General features: G+C 39.8%; 1 long non-coding RNA gene across 1 annotated transcript; it reads right to left on the bottom strand.

Annotated features, from left to right (window-relative positions):
• Positions 1-15,459: 15,459 nt before the first annotated feature.
• Positions 15,460-24,250, bottom strand: LOC128655892 (uncharacterized). The gene is made up of 5 exons (XR_008401935.1): positions 24,202-24,250; positions 23,073-23,231; positions 22,476-22,633; positions 16,898-17,063; positions 15,460-15,533 (listed from the first exon to the last, which is right to left on the bottom strand). It is a non-coding gene; the product is annotated as an uncharacterized LOC128655892 (long non-coding RNA).
• Positions 24,251-26,686: the final 2,436 nt, after the last annotated feature.

Below are 26,686 nucleotides of genomic sequence, written 5' to 3'. Positions count from 1 at the left end.
ACATAGTGAACTGGAAAATAATAGGATTAGGTCTCAAAATGAAAGTTAAAGACTGTATAGCAGTTTGCCTAAATATGTAGCTGTATACATCAACATAATCTATATATCCTAGAAGCCAACTAGGCTAAGTAGAATGCTGTAAGTCAGGTAACTGTTGATTATAATATAAAATGACCTACGTCATAATATAGGCTGAAGAATGCAAACTTAATTGTATGACCTCACAAACCTATATATAGAGCTATGTATACAAGCCTATAACACAACGGTCTCAATATGAAGATAAAAAGATATAAAACTTCTATAAGTTCTCTGATGTAAATAGTAAATATAAATAAACATTGAAATAGCGGTATTTGCAAGATAACCCGCAAAATTTGCCTCCGGGCGAACTCAACTATTGCCAGAGTACATTAATGGGGGGACAAGAACCTTGGAGCAAGCTGGCAATACAAGTCCTACTTGTATTTTTATCAGAATAAAACAGGTCAGAGAACTATATATAAAAGTAGGGGCCAGCCACCATCCTCCACCTATCATGACCCTCAAAACTTCCTCAATGAAATCTTGAACTTTCAGGCACATCTGCCTTCCTAGTTAGGGAGAAATAGAAATAATTAAAATATCTAGAGTGTATCTATGTCAATAATTAAATTAGGCTTCATAATGAAATTATGGAGTATGGTTTTTCCACCAATTTGTAAATTTTTATACCCTGTCACCCAGACACGGGCCCTATGTCCAAGCGACAGGCAAGACAACTATATTTATAGGTGTATAGTTCCTAAAAGTTTTATGTTTAACCTCCCTAAGCTACTTGAGTAATAATTTTAATGCCTATTGTGTTGGTGTATAACTAGGAGACTTTAAGCAAACATGAGTAACCACCTATCACACATAACACTTTATAGTTATAGCAAAACAGTTCTCTATAACCGCCAATAAGTCCACTCAAAGCATAATGAACTTGAGGAGCTACGATACAGACCCTTCTTACGATAGAAGCTAGATATTCTGAAAAGGTAGAGTCACTATATATATATATATATATATATAGACACAATGTGATAAATTATTACAGGATAGCATGTCTACCATCTATGACAGGTTTAACTGTGTTTAAGCAGGTGCCACTGCTGTGATCAGTTTTTAAGAATCTTCCAAGTTAGAAAACATATGGGTGCCAAAAGTCCCCTCACACTGCTAGGGCTGGAAGTACACAGTACGCAAAACGCAAAGGTGTGTAGGTAGGTGCAGTCTATAACTATTAGGGGAGTCTCAGACAAAGTCTTCAAGGACCCAATAACCTGTGTATCCATTTCAGGACTCATACTGATGGTAGTGTCACAAGGTAGAAGTATCATCTTACAACAGATCACACTAGTTCAATATTACCAATCAGTTCCCAAAAGCATCAGTCCCGATTAACACTTCTTGCTTATCCCTCTCCATGCCGTGTTTTCTGTTAGTCTATGCCACTGTGTGACTTGATGTGGCTTAACTCCAACCTATGGCTGCTTCCGTTGTTTTCTGGCAGATTTATTGTAGCTGTTGTCTGCCTTTTGTTTTAAGCGTATTGAGTCTGACAAAAAAAAAAAACTCTGTATAGCCCAGTCCCAGATATTTCCCCATAATCATTCACTTCATTTAGAAGAGCCGGATCACTTACTGTCGGGTGGGCGCCATCTTGTTGGAGCGGTAGATCGGGCAAATCCTGCATGGGACCAGGCAGAGCCAGGCCGTCCACATCCATAGTGCAGTAAGTCAGAGGCAAAGTTGATATTGATTGCTGGGGCGCTTCGGGAGCGCCAACCAAATTCTGCGCAGCTCCATGCTCAGTGATGGGACTCTCTGTAAAGCAGATATTAGAGGAGGGGCTGAATGCCTTGTGGATAGTCCGGAGGAAAGCCATGCGGTGGTTATCCAATAAGGTAGTGATCGCATTAAGAAAAGTAGCAGTCTCCATATTAGGTAGATAAGCTGGGTAGGGGAAAACGCAGTGACAAGCAAGAGAACATTGCTTACTCAGCGGATGCAGGAGCGTTACCGCCGAGGGGGGTTTCTGTGAGGTCCTCTCCCTTCCACCTAAGACCTCTATTTGTCCCGGAACACTGGGACTGGAGTGAAAATAAATAGTTGCGTTGAATCCTCAACTTCTAGGAAAGCAAAATACACTAATAAAAATATTAGATGTCTCAAATATTTACAGATATTTGGTAGATTAGGTTTAGCAAATGCTCCAGTTCCCAGAGTTGCAACCTAACATGGCCGCCGCCCGGAAGTTCCCCCCTAAAATGTGCAATTTAAAGACTTTCAATTTAGTTAAAAATGACTTTTATAGAAGCATTAGTACAATGATTAAATATTCTTGCACATTAGAACATATTCTGTTTGTACTTTAATGTCCCTTTAACCATTAAAGTGTGATTTAAGAATCATGAGCATTATCCACACAATATATTAAGTATAGATGACAACCCTGTATCGTCATTACAGCCCCCCTGCACTTACCCCCCAAATCTCAATATCAACAGAGGAATCTAGGGATCCTGGTGATGTCATCAAGCCCATGCGTGGTGAATTAACCATGCCCCAGAAACCCAGAAGTGCCAGGCAGGCTGCACACGACTTAAAGAGACATAAACACCTTGATATTTTTATATAAAAGGTTTAGTTATGTGCATTGAAACAACTTTGCAATATATTTTGATTGTTTATTTTGATGCCTTTTCATGTAATTTAGCTCTAAAAATGGGGCAATGTTTGACTCTCATACCTTGAAATGTACCTGCTGACCTCTCAAGGCTAACTCTGTTACACATATGTCAGTAATTGGATTTATCAGATACAGTAGCTGCAAAACAATGCATTTTATATTAACTTTATGACTGCGACTAGCCTTGTTGTCTGCAGACTAACATCCAGATTGGCTCCTCCAAATAAGGCAAATGGTGGGTGGAGTTTGGTCATTGAACAACTATTGCAGTAAAAAGGATGTAAATTTGTAAAAATATTAAGGGGCCAATTCTGAAAATAATCGCCAGTCTAGAAAAGGTTTTGCACTCGCAGGGGCGGCTCTCATGGAATTCTATATAAAAAGTTGCTGTCCTTGTGAGTGGTGAGATGTCTCCCCGTAGAAAGAACGAGAGCTCCCTGTTACGTAAAAGTTTGCAATAGAGGACTTAATCTACAGGGAGAACCCAGAGTACGTTTAAACTTTAATATTACGCCTAATACAAATCACGCTGTTTTCAGTTCATTGTTATTTTTGCACGCATAGGCTTTCCTTACAGAATAATACGCGTTTTGAGTATTTTGATAAAAGCTCACCACCTTTTAAGCTGCAAGAAAAAAAACGTGAGATCTGTAGAACGAAAATGTTTATTTTTGGGAGGCGGGTTAGACTTTTACGGGAGATTTAACTTTTTTTTTTTTTTGCTATGCCCCAGCAGTTTCTAAACTGCCGTAAATCACTGGCGACTCCAGAAATGTGTATTTATGCACATTTCTGGAAATCGCTAGTTTATCCGACTTACGGCAGTTTATGAACTGCCGGCGGTGTTTATGTGATTCCCCGATGTGCAAGGTGAATTTACTAGTGACGTGAGTTTCAACCTGCGCCGCATATGTAATCTCGCCCCCAGTGTACCTAAATTGCGATTTAAGCTGTGCATATTTAATACAATTTATTTCTGCATACTTTACATACTCAGTTTACATTTTTTATAAAGTACTTTCTTTATCAAAGAATTTTGTTACAATTTTTGATGCACATTAACAATACAAATGTATCCAGTGTCTTTGTGCGTGAATGGTTCAATTATTAATTTTCTACGGTTTTTAGATTACGATTTTCATTGTGCACTTTTGAAATGTATGCATAGCCTTACCATACAAAAATGCAGTATATGCAAGACACCCTGTTTTCAAGGTAAAAAGTGGCTTTAGATCATTCCACCAGGGAAATAGCAGTACTGGTGAGGATTCTTAAAGAATTTCACCAGGCCCAGAGAGTTTAATAGAATTGGGCCCTAAGCCTTGGCTGATATGTTTATTCTATAGCAACAAAAATATCTTGTACTAAGAAAATGTTTACTGTCCCTTTAACCTCTTAACAACCAACGTCGTACGTCAGACACAAACTGGTCTTTAAAGACCAGCGACGTACCCTGTACGACGTTAGGGGTTTCGATCGCTTCCAGCCGCTTTCAAGGTATTGCCGTGATGCCTCGATATTGAGGCATCACTGCAATACCTTTTTTGACACACCGATGCAGAGGGACACTCTGTGTCCCTCTTTGCATCGGCCAGCGATGGTGCCGATCGTTAGTGGGTGGGAGCAGCTGCAGGGAGGCCCATCGCTGGTAGGCTTCCGGCTAGCAATGTGAAATGCCTGGCGGGTGCGTGCGGGGGATGGGGGTGTGCGAGCGCCCGCGATCTGGACGCAATTCAATTCACATTGAAAAATTGTAAGTGGTTGGAGAGGGTGGTGGGTGTGAGATGGCAGAGGGAAAAATAAATCTGACAACAGGATCGGGGAGGGGGCAGCTACACTACAGAAAAAGTAAAAAAAAAAAAAAAAAGGGACACATTTTATTGCAAAGTGGGTACTGGCAGACAGCTGCCAGTACCCAAAATGGTTGTGCATAGTTAGTAGGGGGAGGGTTAGAGAGCTATTTGGGGGGGGGGGGGGATTCTACACATTTGAATATTATTATTATTAAAAAAACACAAACAAAAACCTTTTATTTTAGTACTGGCAGACTTTCTGCCAGTACTTAAAGGGACATGACACCCACATTTTTTCTTTTATGATTTAGAAAGAGAATGCAATTTTAAACATCTTTCTAATTTACTTATATTATCTAATTTATTTTATTCACTTGATATTCTTTGCTGAAAAGCATATCTAGATATGCTCAGTAGCTGCTGATTGGTTGCTGCACATAGAAGCCTCGTGTGATTGGCTCACCATGTGCATTGCTTTTTCTTCAACTAAGGATATCAAAAAAATGAAGCAAAATAAATAATGGAAGTAAATTGTAATGTTGTTTAAATTTCTATTCTCTATCTGAATCATGAAAGAAAGATTTTGGGTTTAGTGGCCCTTTAAGATGGTGGGGACAATTGTGGGACGGGGGAGGGAAGAGAGCTGTTTGGGAGGGATTGGGAAGTGGGATGTGTCAGGTGGGAGGCGGATCTCTACACTAAAGCTAAAATTAACCCTACAAGCTCCCCAATTAACCCCTTCACTGCTGGGCCTAATACAAATGTGGTGCTCAGCTGCATTTAGAGGCCTTCTAATTACCAAAAAGTAATGCCACAGCCATAAATATCTGCAATTTCTGTAGGGGATCCCAGAGAAGACCCGCCCATTTTTTTTGCAAGTTATAGGGAAATAAGTACAAGTAGCACTTTTCTATTTCCAAACCATTTTTTTTTTATTTTAAATTAGCTATAGTTACATTGGGACACTGATATCGGATAGGAATCCCTGAATAGCCCTTGACATGTATATATTTTGTTTTAGTAGACAACCCAAAGTATTGATCTAGGCCCATTTTGGTATATTTCATGCCACCATTTCACCGTGAAATGGTAGCATGAAAACGTTCACTTTTTCACAAACTTTAGGTTTCTCACTGAAATTATTTACAAACAGCTTGTGCAATTATAGCACAAATGGTTGTAAATGCTTCGCACCACACGTGTATTATGCCCAGCAGTGAAGGGGTTAATTAGGGAGCATGTAGGGTTAATTTTAGTGTAGTAGACAACACCAAGTATTGATCTAGGCCCATTTTGGTATATTTCATGCCACCATTTCACCGCCAAATGCGATCAAATTAAAAAAAATTGTTCGCTTTTTCACAAAGTTTAGGTTTCTCACTGAAATTTACAAACAGCTTGTGCAATTATGGCACAAATGGTTGTAAATGCTTCTCTGGGATCCCCTTTGTTCAGAAATAGCAGACATATATGGCTTTGGCGTTGCTTTTTGGTAATTAGAAGGCTTCTAAATGCCGCTGCACATCACACGTGTATTATGGCTAGCAGTGAAGGGGTTAATTAGGTAGCTTGTAGGGTTAATTTTAGCTTTAGTGTAGAGATCAGCCTCCCACCTGACACATTACACCCCCTGATCCCTCCCAAACAGCTCTCTTCCCTCTCCCACCCCACAATTGTCCCCGCCATGTTAAGTACTGGCAGAAAGTCTGCCAGTACTAAAATAAAAGCCATCTTTGATTTTTTTTTTTAAATAAATATTTAAGCATTTACATATGCTGCTCTGTAAGATCCCCCCCCAAACAGCTCTCTAACTTATTGGTAGCCATCTTGGGTACTGGCAGCTGTCTGCCAGTACCCAGTTTACAATAGAAAGAAAATTTATGCTTACCTGATAAATTTGTTTCTTTTTAGACACAGAGAGTCCACGGATTTCGCCTCCTGGTCAGCAGGAGGAGGCAAAGAGCACCACAGCAGAGCTGTATATATAGCTCCTCCCTTCCCTCCCACTCCAGTCAGTCGACCGAAGTTAGGAAGAGAAAGGAAAAGCCAAGGTGCAGAGGTGTCTGAAGTTTACAAAAATTAATAACCTGTCTCATAGAACAGGGCGGGCCGTGGACTCATCGTGTCTAAAAAGAATCAAATTTATCTCAGGTAAGCATAAATTTTCTTTTTAAAGACACGATGAGTCCACGGATTTCATCCTTACTTGTGGGATACAATACCAAAAGCTAGAGTACACGGATGAAAAGGGAGGGACAAGACAGGGAACCTAAACGCAAGGCACCACTGCTAGTACCCTTCTCCCAAAAACAGCCACAGCCGAAACAAAGGTATCAAATTTGTAAAAAGTATGAAGAGAGGACCAAGTTGCAGCCTTACAAATCTATACAACAGAAGTAGCATCTGTGAATGCTCATGCACAGAAAGCGCCGGGAGGGAAACCCACAACAGACTGTTCTCACTATGCACAATGCAATGGGTAGCTGTCAGCCCTGTAAACCTTTAACCCCTTAAGGATAAGGCCATTTTTCAATTTCTTTCTCTTAAGGACCAGGGCTATTTTTACATTTCTGCGGTGTTTGTGTTTAGCTGTAATTTCCCTCTTACTCATTTACTGTACCCACACATATTATATACCATTTTTCTCGCCATTAAATGGACTTTCTAAAGATACCATTATTTTAATCATCTTATAATTTACTATTAAAAAAATTATAAAATATGAGGAAAAAATGGAAAAAACGCACTTTTTCTAACTTTGACCTCCAAAATCTGTTACACATCTACAACCACCAAAAAACACCCATGCTAAATAGTTTCTAAATTTTGTCCTGAGTTTAGAAATACCCAATGTTTACATGTTCTTTGCTTTTTTTGCAAGTGATAGGGCCATAAATATAAGTAGCACTTTGCTATTTCCAAACCACTTTTTTTTCAAAATTAGCGCTAGTTACATTGTAACACTGATATCTTTTAGGAATCCCTGAATATCCCTTGACATGTATATATTTTTTTTTAGAAGACATCCCAAAGTATTGATCTAGGCCAATTTTGGTATATTTTATGCCACCATTTCACCGCCAAATGCGATCAAATAAAAAATATTGTTCACTTTTTCACAAATTATTTCACAAACTTTAGGTTTCTCACTGAAATTATTTACAAACAATTTGTGCAGTTATGGCACAAATGGTTTTAAATGTTTCTCTGGGATCCCCTTTGTTCAGAGATAGCAGACATATATGGCTTTGGCTTGCTTTTTGGTAATTAGAAGGCCGCTAAATGCCACTGCGCACCACACGTGTATTATGCCCAGCAGTGAAAGGGTTAATTAGGGAGCTTCTAGGGTTAATTTTAGCTTTAGGGTTAATTTTAGCTTTAGGGTAGTAGACAACCCAAAGTATTGATCTAGGCCCATTTTGATATATTTCATGCAACCATTTCACTGCCAAATGCGAACAAATAAAAAAAAATCGTTCACTTTTTCACTAACTTTGGGTTTCTCACTGAAATTATTTACAAACAGCTTGTGCAATTATAGCACACATGGTTGTAAATGCTTCTCTGGGATCCCCTTTGTTCAGAAATAGCAGACATATATGGCTTTGGCATTACTTTTTGGTAATTAGAAGGCCGCTAAATGCCGCTGCGCACCACACTTGTATTATGCCCAGCAGTGACTGGGTTAATTAGGTAGCTTGTAGGGTTAATTTTAGCTTTAATGTAGAGAACAGCCTCCTACCTGACACATCACACCCCCTGATCGCTCCCAAATAGCTCTCTTCCCTCCCCTACCCCACAATTGTCCCCGCCATCTTAAGTACTGGCAGAAAGACTGCCAGTACTAAAATAATTTTTTTTTTTTATTTATTTAAAAAAAAAAAAAAAAATCATATTCTGCTGTGTAGGATCCCCCCTTAGCCTCCAAACTCCCTGATCCCCACCAAAGACCTCTCTAACCCTCCCCCCACTAACTATTCCCCACCATTTTGGGTACTGGCAGATAGCTGCCAGTACCCACTTTGCAATAAAATGTAATTTTTTAATAAAAAAAACCTCACTTTTTCTGTAGTGTAGCTGCTCCCCTCCATACCTTCCCCCTTCCCCTCCCAGATCGCTTTTGATAGTAACCCCCCCTCCTCCTCTGCCACCCACCACCCTCTCTCCCACTGCCCAGCACTTTCAAATGTTTAGTGGTTCTGTGCTAGATCGCGGGTGCGCGCGCACCCACCCATCACCTCCCGCGCAGCCGACATATCTGCTGGCCAGTTGGAAGTTCCCCAGCGATGGGCCACCCACCCGCCTCCCTGAAATGGCTCCCACCCACCAACGATCGGCACCATCGCTGGCCGATGCAGAGTGGCCCTCTCTGCATCGGTGTGCCAAAAAAGGTATTGCAGTGATGCCTCAATATCGAGGCATCACTGCAATACCTTGAAAGCGGCTGGAAGCGATCATGATCGCTTCCAGCCGCTTGAAACCCTTAACGACGTACAGGGTACGTCACTGGTCTTTAAAAAACAGTTTGTGTGTGACGTACCCTGTACGACATGCGTCGTTAAGGGGTTAAACTGCGTGGCAGCCGTTAGTAATCTGTAATGTACAGATCAGCAGTCAGTCCCATATATGCCATATACATGTGTAAAACACCACACAGTAAGATTGCATTATTAGCTCACACAGCAGTGAGTCCAACTGTCCCCTAAACCATCTAAGAGGATTAACCCCAAATTGAATGAGGAATAAATATAAAAAATAAATAAAAATAAATAAAAATAAAGTGCCTAACTTGTTTCTGAGCTTGCTTCCACTCCCCAGAAATAAAGTCAGCACTTATCTCATTTTTTGCCGGACAGTAAGGCAGTCTCAGGTGTAAGAGGTCCTCTCCCTCCCAAGGACCTGGGATATAACAAAAATTCTTTGTAAATATCCCTAAGGTTTTCTTGATAAGGGCAGCATTCAATATATAGGAGGCGAAGTGAGAATTATGTCCCACAAGTTCCCATTGCTCTAAAGCCACCAAATGCTCTACTGTAGAGACTGATATGGATTACAGCTACACCCTAGAACAAAGCAGCACTCTCTGGCACTACTTCAAAAATAAAAAAAAACTCTTGATTTAAGAATCTATACTAACACCTCACTTTACCTCTTCCTATCACTAAAGTAGGCAAAGAGAATGACTGGAATGGTAGCATATATATATATATATATATATATATATACAGCTCTGCTGTGGTGCTCTTTGCCTCCTCCTGCTGCTGACCAGGAGGCGTAATCCCACAAGGATGAAATCCGTGGACTCATCGTGTCTTTATAAAGAAATATTTTTTTTCTGTAGTGTAGCTTGCCCCCCCTCCCACAGATCATTTTTATACCCCCCCCCCCTCTTCTTCAATATTTTCTGCAGTGTAGCGGTTCCCACCCGCTCCCTACCCGTGCACGCCCCCTCTGCATCAAAGGCATCGATGGCACCCACCGATGCAGAGAGGCTCTCCGCATCAGACTGCTAAAAAATGTTTTATTGCATATATATCGAGGCATCACTGCAATAACCAGAAAGCGGCTGAAAGTGATCAGGATCGCTTCTACCGCTTTCAGAGAACTAGGACATGCAGGGTACGTCCTCGGTCGTTAAGGGTATAATTTTTTTTTTTTTTTTTTGGAAGACGTACCCTGTACGTCCTCAGTTGTTAAGAGGTTAAATATAAGGCAGGCGCAGTGAGAATTATGTCCAACAAGTTCCCTTTGCTTTAAAGCCACCACTGCTCTTCTGAAGAGACTGAAATGGGCTACAGCTACACCCTGGAGTAAAAACAACACATATTTGTTTATATCAAATGCTTTCGCCATTTTAGCAATTACAGAAACCTGGCTATCTCCTTCTGACACTGTTTCCATTGCTGCTCTCACACACGGTGGTCTTCACTTTAGCCATACTCCTAGGCAAGGTGAGAAACGTGGCGGCGGTGTTGGCATCCTGCTCTCCCCCTCCTGCACTTATCAATACCTACCTCCAATCCCATCTCTTTCCTTCTCTTCCTTTGAAGTCCACTGTATTCGTCTGTTCTCCCCCCTATCCCTAAAAGTGGCAGTCATCTATCGCCCTCCTGGACCAACCTCCCAATTCTTTGACAACTTCGCTGCCTGGCTTCCTCACTTTCTCTCTTCAAATATACCAACCCTAATTCTTGGGGACTTCAACATTCCCATTGACAACCCATCTGCCCCTGCTGCCTCTAAACTTCTTTCACTCACATCCTCCTTCGGTCTCTCACAATCCACCCCATTCCCGACTCACCGTGATGGACACTCAATCGACCTGGTATTTTCCTACCTCTGCTCTATATCTGACACCACCTGTCGCCCTTTTCCCATTTCAGACCATCACTTGGTCACCTATAATATTAATGCAACAACTAAACCCACTTCTCCATCCCGCCCCCGCACCTGTAGAAATACACATGCTGTGGATCCGCTCCAATTTTCAAAAATCATTCAAAATCTCCTCCCTCACACCTCCACTATAACCTGCCCTGATCTCGCTACAGACCACTATAACAAAACTCTCTCCTCTGCATTAGACACACTTGCCCCTCCCCAGCTGCGCAAAACACCACGCCGTCAGTTACAGCCCTGGCATGCTCAGCAAACACGCTATTTGCAAAAATGCTCCCGTACTGCCGAGCGTGTCTGGAGGAAAACTCACTCTGAACCTGATTTCATACACTATAAGTTTATTCTTCGTTCATACACCTCCGCCCTTCACTTAGCCAAACAAACTTACTTCTCTCATATCTACTCTTTCCTCAAACCCTAAACGACTCTTCTCCACCTTTAACTCTCTCCTCTACCCACCTGCTCCACCACCCCCGCCTGTCTTTAGTGCTCAAGACCTGGCTGACTACTTTTTAAACAAAACACATACTATCCGAAGCAACATCCCAGCACCAACCTGCAATACTCCAACAGGCCCAATTACTCCCTCTGCCACCCTCTGTAACTTCCATCCAACCACTGAGAATGAAGTTTCTTCCTTACTATCTTCCTCACGCCTCACTACCTGCCCACTCGACCCTATCCCTTCCCATCTAATTCCCTCCCTATCTTCCACCCTCACTCCTGCTCTTACCCACATCTTCAACCTATCTCTCTCTACCGGCTCATTCCCATCTTCCTTCAAACACGCAAAAGTCACTCCCATACTCAAAAAACCCTCCCTCAACCCTAATTCTCCTGAAAGCTACCGCCCCATATCACTGCTTCCACTAACATCAAAACTCCTTGAAAAATTAGTTTACAATCGCCTAACCCACTTCCTGTCCGCCAACTCCTTGCTTGACCCACTGCAATCCGGATTCCGCCCAAAACACTCAACTGAGACTGCCCTTACCAAGGTCACAAACGATCTTCTCTCTGCTAAAAATATTGGCCACTACTCTATACTCATCTTACTTGACCTCTCAGCTGCCTTCGACACAGTTGACCACCCCCTCCTCCTACAGACCCTTAGCTCTTTTGGCCTCTGTGACACCGCTCTTTCCTGGATTCACTCCTATCTTTCTCACAGGTCTTTTTCTGTGTCACTTGCCGGCGACTCCTCCTCTCCTATGCCTCTGTCTGTTGGAGTACCTCAAGGATCTGTTCTGGGTCCTCTACTCTTCTCCATCTATACTTCTTCGCTAGGTAAACTTATCAACAGTTATGGTTTCAAATATCACCTCTATGCTGATGACACCCAGATCTACCTTTCCACCCCTGCTCTCTCTCCCTCTGTCCTCTCTCATGTCAGCAACTGCTTATCTGGTATTTCTTCCTGGATGGCCTCTCACCACCTAAAGATTAACATGTCCAAGACTGAGCTCCTTCTCATCCCCCCCTCAAGCTCTACACCGACTTCTGACTTCTCTATCCCTGTTGACGGCATCACCATTTCCCCATCGCCCCAAGTCCGCTGCCTCGGAGTCACACTTGACTCAAACTTATCCTTCATCCCCCATATCCAATTGCTTTCTACATCCTGCCGCAATCATCTACGCAATATTTCTAAAATTCGCCCTTTTCTGAGCGCTGACACCACAAAGCAAATAATCCACTCCCTTGTTATCTCCCGACTTGACTACTGCAACAACCTACTCGCTGGCCTTCCTCTTTCCCGCCTCTCCCCCCTTCAATCCATCCTAAATGCCTCTGCCAGGCTGATCCACCTTTCCCGTAGAACTGTATCTGCTGCACCTCTCTGTGAGTAACCTTCATTGGCTCCCCATTCACAGCAGAATTAAATTCAAAATTCTCACCCTTACATACAAAACTCTCACCAACGGCGCTCCCCTCTACCTATCCTCTCTAATACACAAGTATACTCCAGCCCGTCCACTAAGATCCAACAATGACCTGCTCCTTGCATCCGCAACTATCACCTCCTCTCATGCTAGACTGCAGGACTTCTGTCGTGCAGCACCTACCCTCTGGAACTCTCTCCCTCGTGCTGTCAGGCTTTGCCCTAACCTTTCTTCCTTTAAATGCTCCCTGAAGACTTTTCTGTTCAGGGAAGCCTACCACCCAACTCAATAATAAATTAATTTCACTTACCTAACATTTCCCTCATCTAACTCTGTATTAACATCCTTCTCAAACTTGCAGTCCTCACCTCCTGTTTCCCAACCTCCTACCCTTCTAGATTGTAAGTTCCCACGGGAATAGGGCCCTCAATCCCTCCTGTATGTGTTTGTAAATTTTGTCCTGTCTCTTACAAGTCTTGTATTGTTTTATTTAAATGAATTGTATCCATGGACAGCGCTGCGGAATATGTTGGCGCTTAATAAATAAAGTATAATAATAAACTCTTGATTGAAGAATCGTTCCAGACACCTAACTTGAATGACTAGGGTTGGCGGGAAGGGAGGTGATATTTAACAGTTTTACTGCCTCCTGATGGGCAGGAGTGATATTCCCAATAGTAATTAGATGATCTGTGGACTCATCGTGTTATTAGAAAGAAATCTTAGTTGTGTCTTGTGTAAAGAATTGTTTAATTTTAGAGATTTTGTAAGGGGGGAAAAAAAAAAATAGTTACGTTTTGGAGATATTTAGCTTAAAGTAGTGAGAGAACATCCAAGATGAGATGAGTTAGACAGTTAGTGACACAGGTTAGTAAGGAAGTAGGTCTGGTGCAGAGCGGTAGATTTGGGTGTCATTGGCATACAAATGAAATTGAAACCCATGGGACTTTAAGGAACCTAATGATGTGTAGATTAAAAAGAGACAACAACAGAGCCTTGAGGTACCCCAACAAAAAGTGGTAACAGGGCAGTGGATGCTCCAGAAAAGGCTACACTAAAGGTACGGTTGGTCAACAGTGTCAAAGGCTGCAGACATGTCAAGGAGGATAAGCAGAGAGAAATGGCCTTTGAATTTTGCTGTAATTAGGTCGATGGTAACCTTGACAATTACTGTCTGTGGAGTGATGGGGACAAAATCCAGATTGCAGTGGGTCAAGAAGAGTTAAATATAAGGAAATGGGATAGACGTGCATAAAATAGCTTTTCGAGGAGCTTGGAGGCAAGAGGGAGTAGGGAAATAGGACAGTAGGTGGATGGGGAGGTTGGATTGAGGGAAGATTTTATTGATAGGTGTGACCAGTGCATGTTTTAGAGATGAGGGAAATATATCAGTGTTGAGGAAGAGGTTGAAAATATGTGCGAGCATGGGGGTGAAGATAGAAGAGAGGGAGGGGGAACAGGTAGTGAATTGGGAGGACAGTATAAGGGCAGGAACTTCTTACTCGGTAACAGGGGCAAAGAGATAAACTTAAGGGTATTTGGATGATGGTGAGCTTTTGAGGGGGTGGGAGATTGGTAGTAAGTTGAGAGCTTATTTCATATCTGATGGAGTCAATTTTGTTATTGAAGTGGCTGGCAAAATCTTGAGCTTCCAATGAGATTATATGGTTAGAAACTGATAGGTTTATAAAATAAAGATACCAATAGAGAAAGAAAAAGATTTTTTACCTCTGATTACCTTGTATCTATGCCTCTGCAGACTGCCCCTTATTTCAGTTCTTTTGACTTGCATTCTAGCCAGTGTTGACTCAAATAACTCCAAAGAGGTGAGCACAATGTTATGACACTAGCTGTGAAAAATTGTCAATACACTAAGGCCATTGTCAAGAGCTTAATTAGTGTACACACAAAACAGTGTTTAACCCTTTAGCATGAAGGGCAGAAAAAAGCCACAGCAAATTAAATTTGCATTTTCATTAGAACTGCTGCAAAATTTGGTAAAGGACCAGTAAACCGATTTGCATATCCAAATGATGCAAGATAATAGCACTTAGACTGAACTTCAAATGAGTAGTAATTTTTTTCTACTAATTTTAAAAGTTGTCCATTTCCACTCCCTGTACCACGTGACAAATCAGCCAATCAAAATTGCACACCTGTACAATGTGAGTTAGACAATCACAAATGCATATAAGTTTATTCTGTGAATTCTTGTACATGCTCAGTAGGAGCTGGGGACTCAAAAAGTTAACATATATAAAGGACTGCACATTGTTAATGGAAGTAAATTGGAAAGTTATTTAAAATTTCTGCTCTCTGAATACGACAAGAGTAATTTCGACTTGAGGGTCCCTTTAATGAAAGTAAACAAAGCTTTGCAAACTTAACAGAATGATAAATGTTTAATTTTATAATCAGCTTTAATGTCAATTTCCATGCACCTTTAACATGAGACAGTAAGTTTCTGCAATGCAGTGTGTAGTAAAGGGTTAACATCTTAAGAAACAATGAGATGAACCTGCTTAATGATTCACATTGAAACATGACACCAAAATGAAGTCAGACTATACCATAAAGGAGCTTAACATCACACCACCCACAAATCTCAGCACACGTCCCATGATATAAACTTCAGACTGCATAAAAGCCAAGCACTGTGACACAAGCCTCGTTTGTTAATAAATCTTTATTAGTGTGTAACATTTCATTAAGCCATCTTCTCTCAGACGAACCTAACGGCACCTAGAAGAAAAATAAAAATTATAGCAAAGCACCAAAGTTAAAGCAATGCTTAATTTAAAAACACTGCCAATGAGGCCAAACAGCAGAAACATATTGAGTGAGGCAGTTTGACACTAATCACTACATCTAAATAAAACTACTGTAACGGGACAAGATCATTGTTTATACAAAATGAGTAATCAGTATGAATTTACTTCTGTCAAGTACCATCTTGAAGCCATTGTTAAGTTATACTTTTGCCTGTAGCAACCAGCTCAAGACCAGTGTTCCCTCTAAGGGCACATTTTGTGAGCGGCCCAGCAGTTAATTACAAAACCATACCTTGCAGACTGGATTGGGTAGTGTTCCCCCCATTAACTTTTTACTGCTGGGCCACTCAAAAATTTGGTCTTAGATGGAGCACTGCTCAAGACATGTGCAGGCTTCTGAGCATACCTCAGTATGCCAACTAGTTGCCATATACACCTAAGTTGGAAAGTATTTAAAACTCAAAAGTAGTTTTTTTTAAGTTTCAAATAAGAATTAAAAGGCACAAATTATAGCAGATCACTGTAGGGATAATACCAACTAGTATATTGTATGTAACCGCTTCTGAATACAACAAAGAATTTGAATCAATAGCCTCCAGTACACTGGCACTTAATGCTCCAACAGTTTCTACTGAAGCAGATGACATGGTCCAGCCACCCCCACTGAGGCCGTTATGATAGGCTGTGAGTCTTGAGGTGGATGAGAGAACAAGCCACTGACTACATGCTTCATAGATGCAGCAGATGTTTGTACCTCCATGTTTATTATTAACTGGTGAATCTTCTTATTGGAGAGAAAGAGATCCAACAGTCACCAGCATATCAAGGTAGGTTCAAGAACATTAAATTGGAGAACTAAGTAAATTGTTCCTAAATCATGAAATGCAATTCGTGACCAGTTAAATTGCTTTGGCCTACAGCCATTTGGCACTAAAGGGGAGATATTTAGTTTTGGTTGACGTGCAGTTTCACTAATGGTAATTTGTGTTCTAGTTCCTAACAAGATCACTTAATGGCTTATTGAGATTTATATAATGCAATTTCATCAACAAAAGACTAACAGCTGCAGGCATTACACTGATTATATTGGCAAGCTTCTAAAAAACAGTGTACGTTACACGCCCTATGACAATTTACAAGAACTTGCCAAACAATGAGACATGTGTGAAATCTAACCCCACCCAGACTTGTAACCTCAAGTCTACAGAACAAGCATTTGCTTAGCAGGAGCCTCAGTAAATAGGTTTTCCGCTCATAGCAGATGAGTCAGACAGGGATAACAATACATCAGCGGCTCCTAAGTCTGCAGCTAGAAGACACTGCTATTCACTTTACCTTGTATCATGTAGCCATGCAGTACACAATGCCAGGGACTTGTCACATCCTTAAACACTGGGTCAAGAGAACTTAGATCTCCACGTAAGATGTCAGGTGAATTTCCCAGAACCACAGTCTTTCCACTTCATTAGATGCGCAGAACTGTTGAAGGTGCTACCCCTCCCTAAGGTTGTTGGGGGGGGAGAGGGAAAAAAAAAAAAAAAAAGTAAAGTTATAGGGACGCTCCCAGACCCGATCCAATAATTGAAATCACGATCTTGTGCACGATCGCGTGATTTCAATTTGTCTACATTGAAACAGTTGGACAGTCACCAAAATGGTTATGGTTTAAAAAGATAAAACGTCTTTACTACCCAGTCCCCAGCTTTTCACAACCAACATTGTTATATTAATATAATTTATAACATTTAACCCTCAAAATGTCTGCCTGTTTCTAAGCCACTACAGACAGCCTCTTATCACATGCTTTATTTTTTTTATTATTAGCTTTTCACAACAGGAGAGTGCCAGTTCATGTGGGCCATATAGATAACTGTTGACGCCCATGGAGTTATTAAGAGTCAGCACAACAGCACTAATTGGCTGAAATGCAAGTCAATAGTCATGTGATCAGGGGGCTGTCAGAAGATGCTTAGACACAATTTAAAGTATATTAATTTAACTTATGCAAAACTGGGAAATGGGTAATAAAGGGATTATCCATCTTTTTTTAAAAAAATATTGTAGACTACCTTTAAAGGGACAGTCTAGTCCAAAATAAACTCATGTTTCAGATAGAGAATGTAATTTTAAACAATTTTGCTTTGCACTCTTGGTATTCTTAGTTGAAAGTTAAACCTAGGAGGTTCATATGCTAATTTCTAAGCCCTTGAAGGCCGCCTCTTCTCACAGCATTTTGATAGTTTTTCACCACTAGAGGGTGTTAGTTCATGTGTGTTATAGGTAACACTGCTCACGCACGTGGAGTTCAGGTGAGCCAGCTCTGATCGGCTAAAATGCAAGTCAGTCAAAAGAACTTAAATAAGGGGCAGTTTGCAGAGGCCTAGATACAAGGTAATCAGAGGTAAAAAGTATTTATATAACTTGTGCAAAACTAGGGTTTGGGTAATAAATGGATTATCTATCTTTGTAAACAAATTCTGGTGTAGACTGTCCCTTTAACTATGTTACCCAGTTTACAGGGGTTAGACAGCTTTGCATCACTAGTGATAAAACCCAAATCTAATTAGTTCATTGTATCACTATAATGGCCCTTTAAAGGACCAGTAAATACAGTAGACTTGCATAATAAACAAATGCATGAAAGACAATTCAATAGCACTTAGCCTGAACTACAAATCAGTAGACATAACAGAATTTCAGAAAAAAAAATAAATCTATTTTCACTGCTCCTATATCATGTGACAGCCATCACCAATCACAAATGTATATATGTGTATAGTGTGAATTCATGCACATGCTCAGTAGGAGCTGGGGACAAAGTCTAAATATAAAAAAATAGACATCAATGGAAATAAATTGGAAAGTAGTTAAATTTGCTGCTCTCCAAATAATGAAAGTTTAATTTTGACGAGTGTCCCTTTAAGTGAAACTACAGAATGGCTTTAGAATAAAACATTTACTGTAGTAACTCAAACCTGTGTTACTAACTGGCCCCAGCACAGGAGATGAGGAACAGGTTACAACTTAGCAGTGCCCATGACAAACTTCAGTAGAATGCATTATCCCCATGTAAATAAACACATCTGCTTATTCACAGGGAAATATTCAGTCCCCTAAGCATTGCAAATTATTTGCAGACAAAAATTGTTTAAACAGTTAACCCATTTTAAGAAAAATAAATTGTTTTGCACTCTAGGGACATACCCCTTTAATAGCCAAGTAGTCTTGATCATCTAATAAGCGGCTGTCAGTTATAAAGTGTATTTAAAGACATGCACCAGAACTAGTATGTGCAAAAGCTCAGTGTAAACACGTGTCAGAAAAATACACTGCTCTTTTTTATTTATGGACAGCCATTGCATTGTCTTGTACATTTGCAGATTAAGCAATTCTAAGGTATTTAATGGTCCTTAGAAACAGCTTGACCAGGAGTTCTTAAAGGGACAATCTACACCAGAATTTTTATTGTTTTAAAAGATAGATAATTCCTTTATTACCCATTTCCCAGTTTTGCAAAACCAACAGTTATAATATACTTTTAACCTCTGATTATCTTGTATCTAAGCCTCTGCAAACTGCCCTTTTTCAGTTCTTTTGACAGACTTGCTGTCTAGCCAATCAGTGCCTGCTCCCGGATTACTTCACGTGCACAAGCAGTGTTAACTATATGAAATATGTGAACACCCTCTAGTGGTGAAAAACTGTTAAAATGCAATCTGAAAGAGGTGGGCTTCAAGGTCTAAGAAATTATCATATGAACCTCCTAGATTAAAGTGAAGGTTAAGTTTCAGCATATGAAATACAGGAATGCATCCTTTAATATTACCCTAATCTAATCGCTAACTTTTTTTTTTCACAATTTTCTTATTTTTACATTGTTATCTCCCTACCTATGCGATCTCTAACTCCTCCCACACACCAGTTCCGGCTTTTCTTGTGTTTGACATAGAGAGCGGTCCCACCCGCTTTCTACGTCTTCCTAAAGCGCGTTCACGAGGCTCAGTGAAACAGCGCATGCGCCAATTGCCGATTTTACAGTGTTCTGCGCAAGCGAGAATGGGCAAGTTCTATGATGGATTCCTGAATATTTGGAATACGCATGCACGAATCGTGAACGCTCACGGAAGCCAACAATAGCGCATGCGCACATGGTCAAATATGCGGATGACGTGCACTGACGGGCACCTAACGGCCAGAAATTCAATTGGCTGCTACAGAAATGTGATCGGCAGCAAAAAAAAAAAAAATACAAATTAAGGGTTGCATTTGTGTACAATCGCAAATGGAACGATAATGATGATAACTCGGTTTGTAATTGGATTTAGAAAGAATCATGAAAGTGATATTGATTTTGTGAAACCAATGAAATCCTGGATAGGCATAAATAAGTTTACCTTCACTTTAAGCTTTCAACTAAGAATACCAAGAGAACAAAGCAAAATTGGTGATAAAAGTAAATTGGAAAATTGTTTAAAATTACATGCTCTATCTGAATCATGAAAGTTTATTTTGGCCTAGACTGTCCCTTTAACCATTTTAAAGAACATGTAAAGTTGAATAAGTGCCTGTTTTTTTAAACTACTATTAAAGGATTACTTTCTGTTATAATTTTTAAGCTAAACAACTAACATATTAAAGTTAATAAGCATTCATTAAAACCTAATGACCTATATTTTCTCCAAAACAGTTTCATAACGTTCTAAAAGTTATATCTTTTATTCGTCCAATGATGTCACGTTATCCTGCCCACTATTTTCAGCACTGCATGTTCAAAATACTTAAACCAATAACTTTGTGTTTAAAGCGCCATTTTGGAACCTAGGTATTGTAAACGGATTGGTACAGAGCAAAGGATACCCAACGGAGTGGGTTTGGAAAACAATTAAATTTGCAGACAAGATTTCTGATAAACGGTAGAGATATGTTAATGAAATGCTATTGATAAAAAGCGTATTTGGGGTAGTTAGTTAGTAACAGGCATAGAAAATATTTACTTACAGTGTCCCTTTAACAGGGGCACTTTCATTCATGAAACTTTACATTGCAGCATATTTTTTTTTATACTTCCTTTTTCTTTAGGAAACCCAGCCTGGCGATCCTTTGCCTGCAGCTTCTCTGTACTTCCCTCAGCAATGACTAAACCGGCTTCCTCCAATCATGGCGCGCGCATCGAGGCGCCCACGCAACGATTGGCGTAAGCCGGTTTTGTCATTGATAAGCCAAATACAGAGGAGCTGCAGGCAGAGGCTGGTCTGGGTTTCCTAAAGGGAAAGTATATAATAATAAAAAAAAAAAAAAAAAAAAAAAAAGAAACTTAGATGTAAATTTTAATGAATGGAAGCACCCGTTTTTAATAGTGTTTTATAAAAAAAAAAACAAAAAAAAACTCATTCATTAAAATTTACATTCAATTTAGGTAAATGTAGCTTCATGTTGATCTAGTATTTTATTATATGATACAAATCAGTATGAGTTTCATTCATCAATATTTATAAATCTTATTGTAAACAAAGGTCATCTGCTTTATAAGTCCATTTCTGACGGTATACAAATTCAACCCTTTTTTGTCTCGGTCAGGTCACGTTTTTACATAGTCCAATTGAAAATCTGGCCGTAAGGCGGCCGTCACTGCACGTCATTTGCCTCCTTGATGGTATGCGCTGCTTTTTGTTTACATCGGAATACACGCACGCTTCCGTTTCCCGCATGCGTAACTGTATGCAGTTAGAATTTCCAGCACTCGCCAAGTTGCGCATGTGGAGTGGAGGGTGAAATCAGCAATTTGCGCATGCGCAGTTCAAAGGAGCATCGTGAACGCACTTTTGAGTGACGTATAGAGCGGGTGGGACTGCTCTATACATCACTTACCAGAAAAGCAGGAAATACAGATAGGGCGGAGTCACCATCATAACGGTAGGGATGGATAAATGTATATAATATTTAAAATATAAAAGAAAGTGAAAAGTTAGCGATTAGCTTATGTAAATAATAAAGAATGCATGGATGTCTTCAAAATGAAAGAACTTTACCTTCACTTTAACCACTTTTTTTTCCCGAAAAAGGCATAAAAGTCCTATAAAACCCAAAACTTATATTTAGTACTATTTAAAAAATATATCTAATTTATGGTTCTCAAATCTGCTTTGTTCCCATGATAGTCTGTGCTGATGCATACCTAGGTAGGAATCTGGGGCACTACATGGCAGGAAATAGTGCTGCTGTCTAGTGCCCCACAAATGGGCAAGCTCCGAAAGCACAAGTCCCTGCTTAGCAAAAGTAAACGAGGGAGTTTATAATCACATGCTCTGACATGAAAGACTTGGAGTCTCACAATCAGTACACGTTGTGCTTTATTTTTAGTGTATTCAGGCCTTTCCAGAGATTTTACAACAGAGGCAGGATCATGTATATTTGTTTTATTTTACTTGGGCGCACCATAAGCCATTTCTACCATTCTGATGGAGCATGCAATTATAATTATTGTTCTTTATATTCTTTGTTGAAGTAGAAGCTGCTGATTGGTAGCTGCACATATGTCTCATTTGCTTTCAGCTAGCTCTTAGTACATTACTTCCGCTTCAACAATGGATACCAAGAGAATAAAGCAAATTAAATAGATTTAAATTGGAACGTTTAAAATTGCATGCCCTATCCAAATAACGAAAGAAAAATTATTCATAACCCGTACACTGGCTGATAAGGAAACCTGCCTGCTTTACTATTCTTTATTTTCCTTTTGATATTTAATTCTAAACCACATGACCATTCCAACAAGCACAGCCTTCTGATATTTCGCACATTGTTGTGAGCCTCAGTCAACATATTTTCTCTCATAGGTCATTATTCAGACAGGGATAACAAAACATCACTGGCTCTGAGTCAGGGCACTAATGAAACTGAAATGACAACACACCTGGTTTGTGACATTCTGCTGATAAAATACAGACTGGAGGGAGTCAAAAACTGCAGACAGTGACCATAGCAGTCAGAAGGTTCATTCTTTAAGCAAGCGGCGTCGCCTATTGACAGTATTAAGTAACTGCAGTACTAGGTTGGGTCTTGAGTTCATTTCTGTTGGGGAAAAAAAAAATAAAAAATTAAAATTTTTAATAAATCATAAAAATATCATATTTAAAGGGGACACTCATGTTTTCTTTGCATAAATGTTTTGACGATTTATAGAGCCCATAAAGTTCTTTTTTTTTAAAATTTATAGTTGCTTATTTTTGAGCATTGCTTTGATTTTATGACTCCTAACCAAGCCCCAAAGTTCATAACCCGTGCACTGGCTGATAAAACCTGCCTCTGCTTTACTATTCTTTATTTTCCTTTTGATATTTATAATTCTAAACCACGTGACCATTCCAACAAGCACAGCCTTCTGATATTTCGCACGTTGTTGTGAGCCTCAGTCAACATATTTTCCCTCATAGATCATTATTCAGACAGGGATAACAAAACATCACTGGCTCCGAGTCAGGGCACTAATGAAACTGAAATGACAACACACCTGGTTTGTGACATTCTGCTGATAAAAATACAGACTGGAGGGAGTCAAAAACTGCAAACAGTGACCAAAGCAGTCAGAAGGTTCATTCTTTAAGCAAGCAGCGCCGCCTATTGACAGTATTAAGTAACTGCAGTACTAGGTTGGGTCTTGAGTTCATTTCTGTTGGGAAAAAATAAATACATTAATAAACCATAAAAAAAAATATAACTTAAAGGGACACTCATGTTTTCTTTGCATAAATGTTTTTAGATTTATATAGCCTATAATGTTTTTTTTTTTAAACTTAGTTTCTTATTTTTAAGCATTGCTTTGATTTTATGACTCCTAACCAAGCCCCAAAATTTTAGGAGAATAACAGATATCTACTCCAGCTTGCTCCTGTTTAAAGGGTCTTTTCACATGCAAAGGGGGGGGGGGTCTTATTTGGCACTTGCAGTGGGCTTTCCAGTTGACTTTTCAACAAAGTTAAACTGAAAGCTTCTAAGTAAACAGTTTTATACAGGAAATTTACATCAGTATCTGCATCTTATTCTTTATTGTAGTTTATATTACAAGCAGTTATATAAATATGGTGTATACTGTCCCTTTGATTGCTCTAAGATTAACTTAACCACTCAGTACTAAGAATACTACAATTTTAAACCCCAGTCACGTTAAAGGGACATAATGTGTTGCATGTTTTGTGCATTTAAAATCTCATGAAATTTTTTTGCTACAGACAAGATTCCTAATGTAACAAACAATATACCAGTAGACTTAGGCAGTTATTCACCAACTAGAAACATACACACATTATGAAAGGTAGTAAAGAGAAGTTTGAGACCGTTATAAATTAGTTAACCATTGCATTATAAAACCTATGACTTAACGATGCATATTAATCATAACTACAAGAAGGTAAAAGACCATGTGACAGGACACTGATAAAGGCTTTAGATGCCTAAAATAAGCCGTTACCAGTAAAACTATAGTGCACCGCACATACACGTGTCAGCTAAATCAAGCACTATGGGTAAAAAAAATATATATATATATAGGCATCCTAATAAAACACCAACACTCCCCATAGACGCCATCCCGAACACAGTAACCCCGAGAGGAAGGATGGCGAAGGATTCAATAAACTCACCCGTAACCCATCTCCAAGACCTTACAGTAACAAAAAGAATAAATTCTCATAACGCCCGCCATTTATAGGTTAGTAAAAAAAAAAATCTCGCGAGGTTACGTAGTGCATGCTGGGAAAGGTTGTGTGTGGTAAAATACGCAGCCTCCAAAAAAAAAAAAAAAAAAGACCGCGAAATTCATATAAATGTTATTTATTATTTCCATTCCCAGAGAGACTCCTGATAACGAGACTGAGAGACTAAGTTATGTAGTTTTCACCTCATGGTATTCCTGTGCAGTCTTATTTATTCTACTATAAAAAGGAAGACAAGAAAGCGGTGAAATCTGTGTATTATTTGCAACTGTTCCTTGTATACTGAATAATATCTCTTGTGAAAATCCTGACTTTTCATCATAAAGACTGGCAGAATTAGTGATGTAAAGATTAAAGGGACATGAAACCCGAATCTTTTCATGATTTAGACAGAATATACCTTTTTAAACAACTTTCCTATTTACTTCTGTTACCTAATTTGCGTAATTATCTTGGTATCCTTTGTTGAAGGAGCAGTAATGCACTAGTGGGAGCGAGCTTAAAGCTAATGACAAGAGGAATATATGTGCATGCAGCCACCAATCAGCAGCTCCCAAACCTACCTATGTATACTTTCAACAAAGGATACAAAGAACAAAAACAAAATAATATAAATAAATTGGAAACATCTTAAAAATTGCAAGCTCTATCTGAATCATGAAATAAAAAAGGGTTTTATGTCACTTTAAATAAGAAATTTGTTTTATTTAAAGCAGTGACAACAAATGTTACAAATATATTGAAATAAAATGTGCACTTTAAATACATATAGTTAAATGGTTGTGTTTCTCACTCAAATTCAACTTTCAGTTGCTTTAACCCTTTCGGGACTGGCCTAATTTGTCTACATCAGAAGCGATCGCAAGATTTCAATGATGGGATCGGGTCAAGGGGGCGTGCCTATGATGCCAGGCACCCCCTCCAGGAAGCGCTAAATAAATGGCTAGGACGTTCCATGCCGTCCTAACGGCACTAAAGCCCAACAAAATTAGGACGACATGGAACGTCCTAACATCGGGGAGGGTTTGTGTGTGGATGCATGTATGCATACCCATCTGAAGTTAGACACTTTTTTGTTATTCATTATTCAAACTCTTATGGGGATGTCCATGTTAAATAAAACAAAGAAAAAATATGAAATATAAGTTTTGTGTCACTTAATGACTACTACCCAACCATACCCCTGTCTGAGCATAACAAAATAATATCAAAGTTACGATTCTAACTTGCGGATTAGACCCCTCAGGAGCCCCCTGAATGCACTGCCCCTACCCACTCTCATAGGTGATAATGCAAATACATACATCATATAAACATCTTCCCTATGAAAACTAGGTTTTGTGTCACTTAGTGACTATTATCCAAGTAACACCCAGAGAGAGCATAATCCATTGACATCAAAGTTAGGACCCAGAAAAGCCCCCTAAATACACTGACCCTATCCACTCTCATAGGTGATACATAGATCATATAAGCACCTGCCCTACTAAAAACAGGCTTTGTGTCACTTAGTGACTACTACACAAGTATACCCCATACTGAGCAAACACAAGTATACCCCATACTGAGCAAACACAAGTATACCCCATACTGAGCAAACACAAGTATACCCCATACTGAGCAAACACAAGTATACCGCATACTGAGCAAACACAAGTATACCCCATACTGAGCAAACACAAGTATACCCCATAGTGAGCAAACGCAAGTATACCCCATAGTGAGCAAACGCAAGTATACCCGATACTGAGCAAACGCAAGTATACCCGATACTGAGCAAACGCAAGTATACCCCATACTGAGCAAACACAAGTATACCCCATAGTGAGCAAACGCAAGTATACCCGATACTGAGCAAACGCAAGTATACCCGATACTGAGCAAACGCAAGTATACCCCATACTGAGCAAACGCAAGTATACCCCACACTGAGCAAACGCAAGTATACCTCATACTGAGCAAACTCAAGTATACCTCATACTGAGCAAACTCAAGTATACCTCATACTGAGCAAACACAAGTATACCCCATACTGAGCAAACGCAAGTATACCCCATACTGAGCAAACGCAAGTATACCCCATACTGAGCAAACGCAAGTATACCTCATACTGAGCAAACACAAGTATACCCCATACTGAGCAAACACAAGTATACCCCATACTGAGCAAACGCAAGTATACCCCATACTGAGCAAACACAAGTATACCTCATACTGAGCAAACACAAGTATACCCCATACTGAGCAAACACAAGTATACCCCATACTGAGCAAACACAAGTATACCCCATACTGAGCAAACACAAGTATACCCTATACTGAGCAAACACAAGTATACCCTATACTGAGCAAACACAAGTATACCCTATACTGAGCAAACACAAGTATACCTCATACTGAGCAAACACAATTA

The sequence above is a fragment of the Bombina bombina genome, chromosome 1 (genome assembly GCF_027579735.1).
Source record: "Bombina bombina isolate aBomBom1 chromosome 1, aBomBom1.pri, whole genome shotgun sequence".
Taxonomy (NCBI): Eukaryota; Metazoa; Chordata; class Amphibia; order Anura; family Bombinatoridae; genus Bombina; species Bombina bombina.
This window is presented reverse-complemented; position numbering and strand designations above follow the sequence as displayed.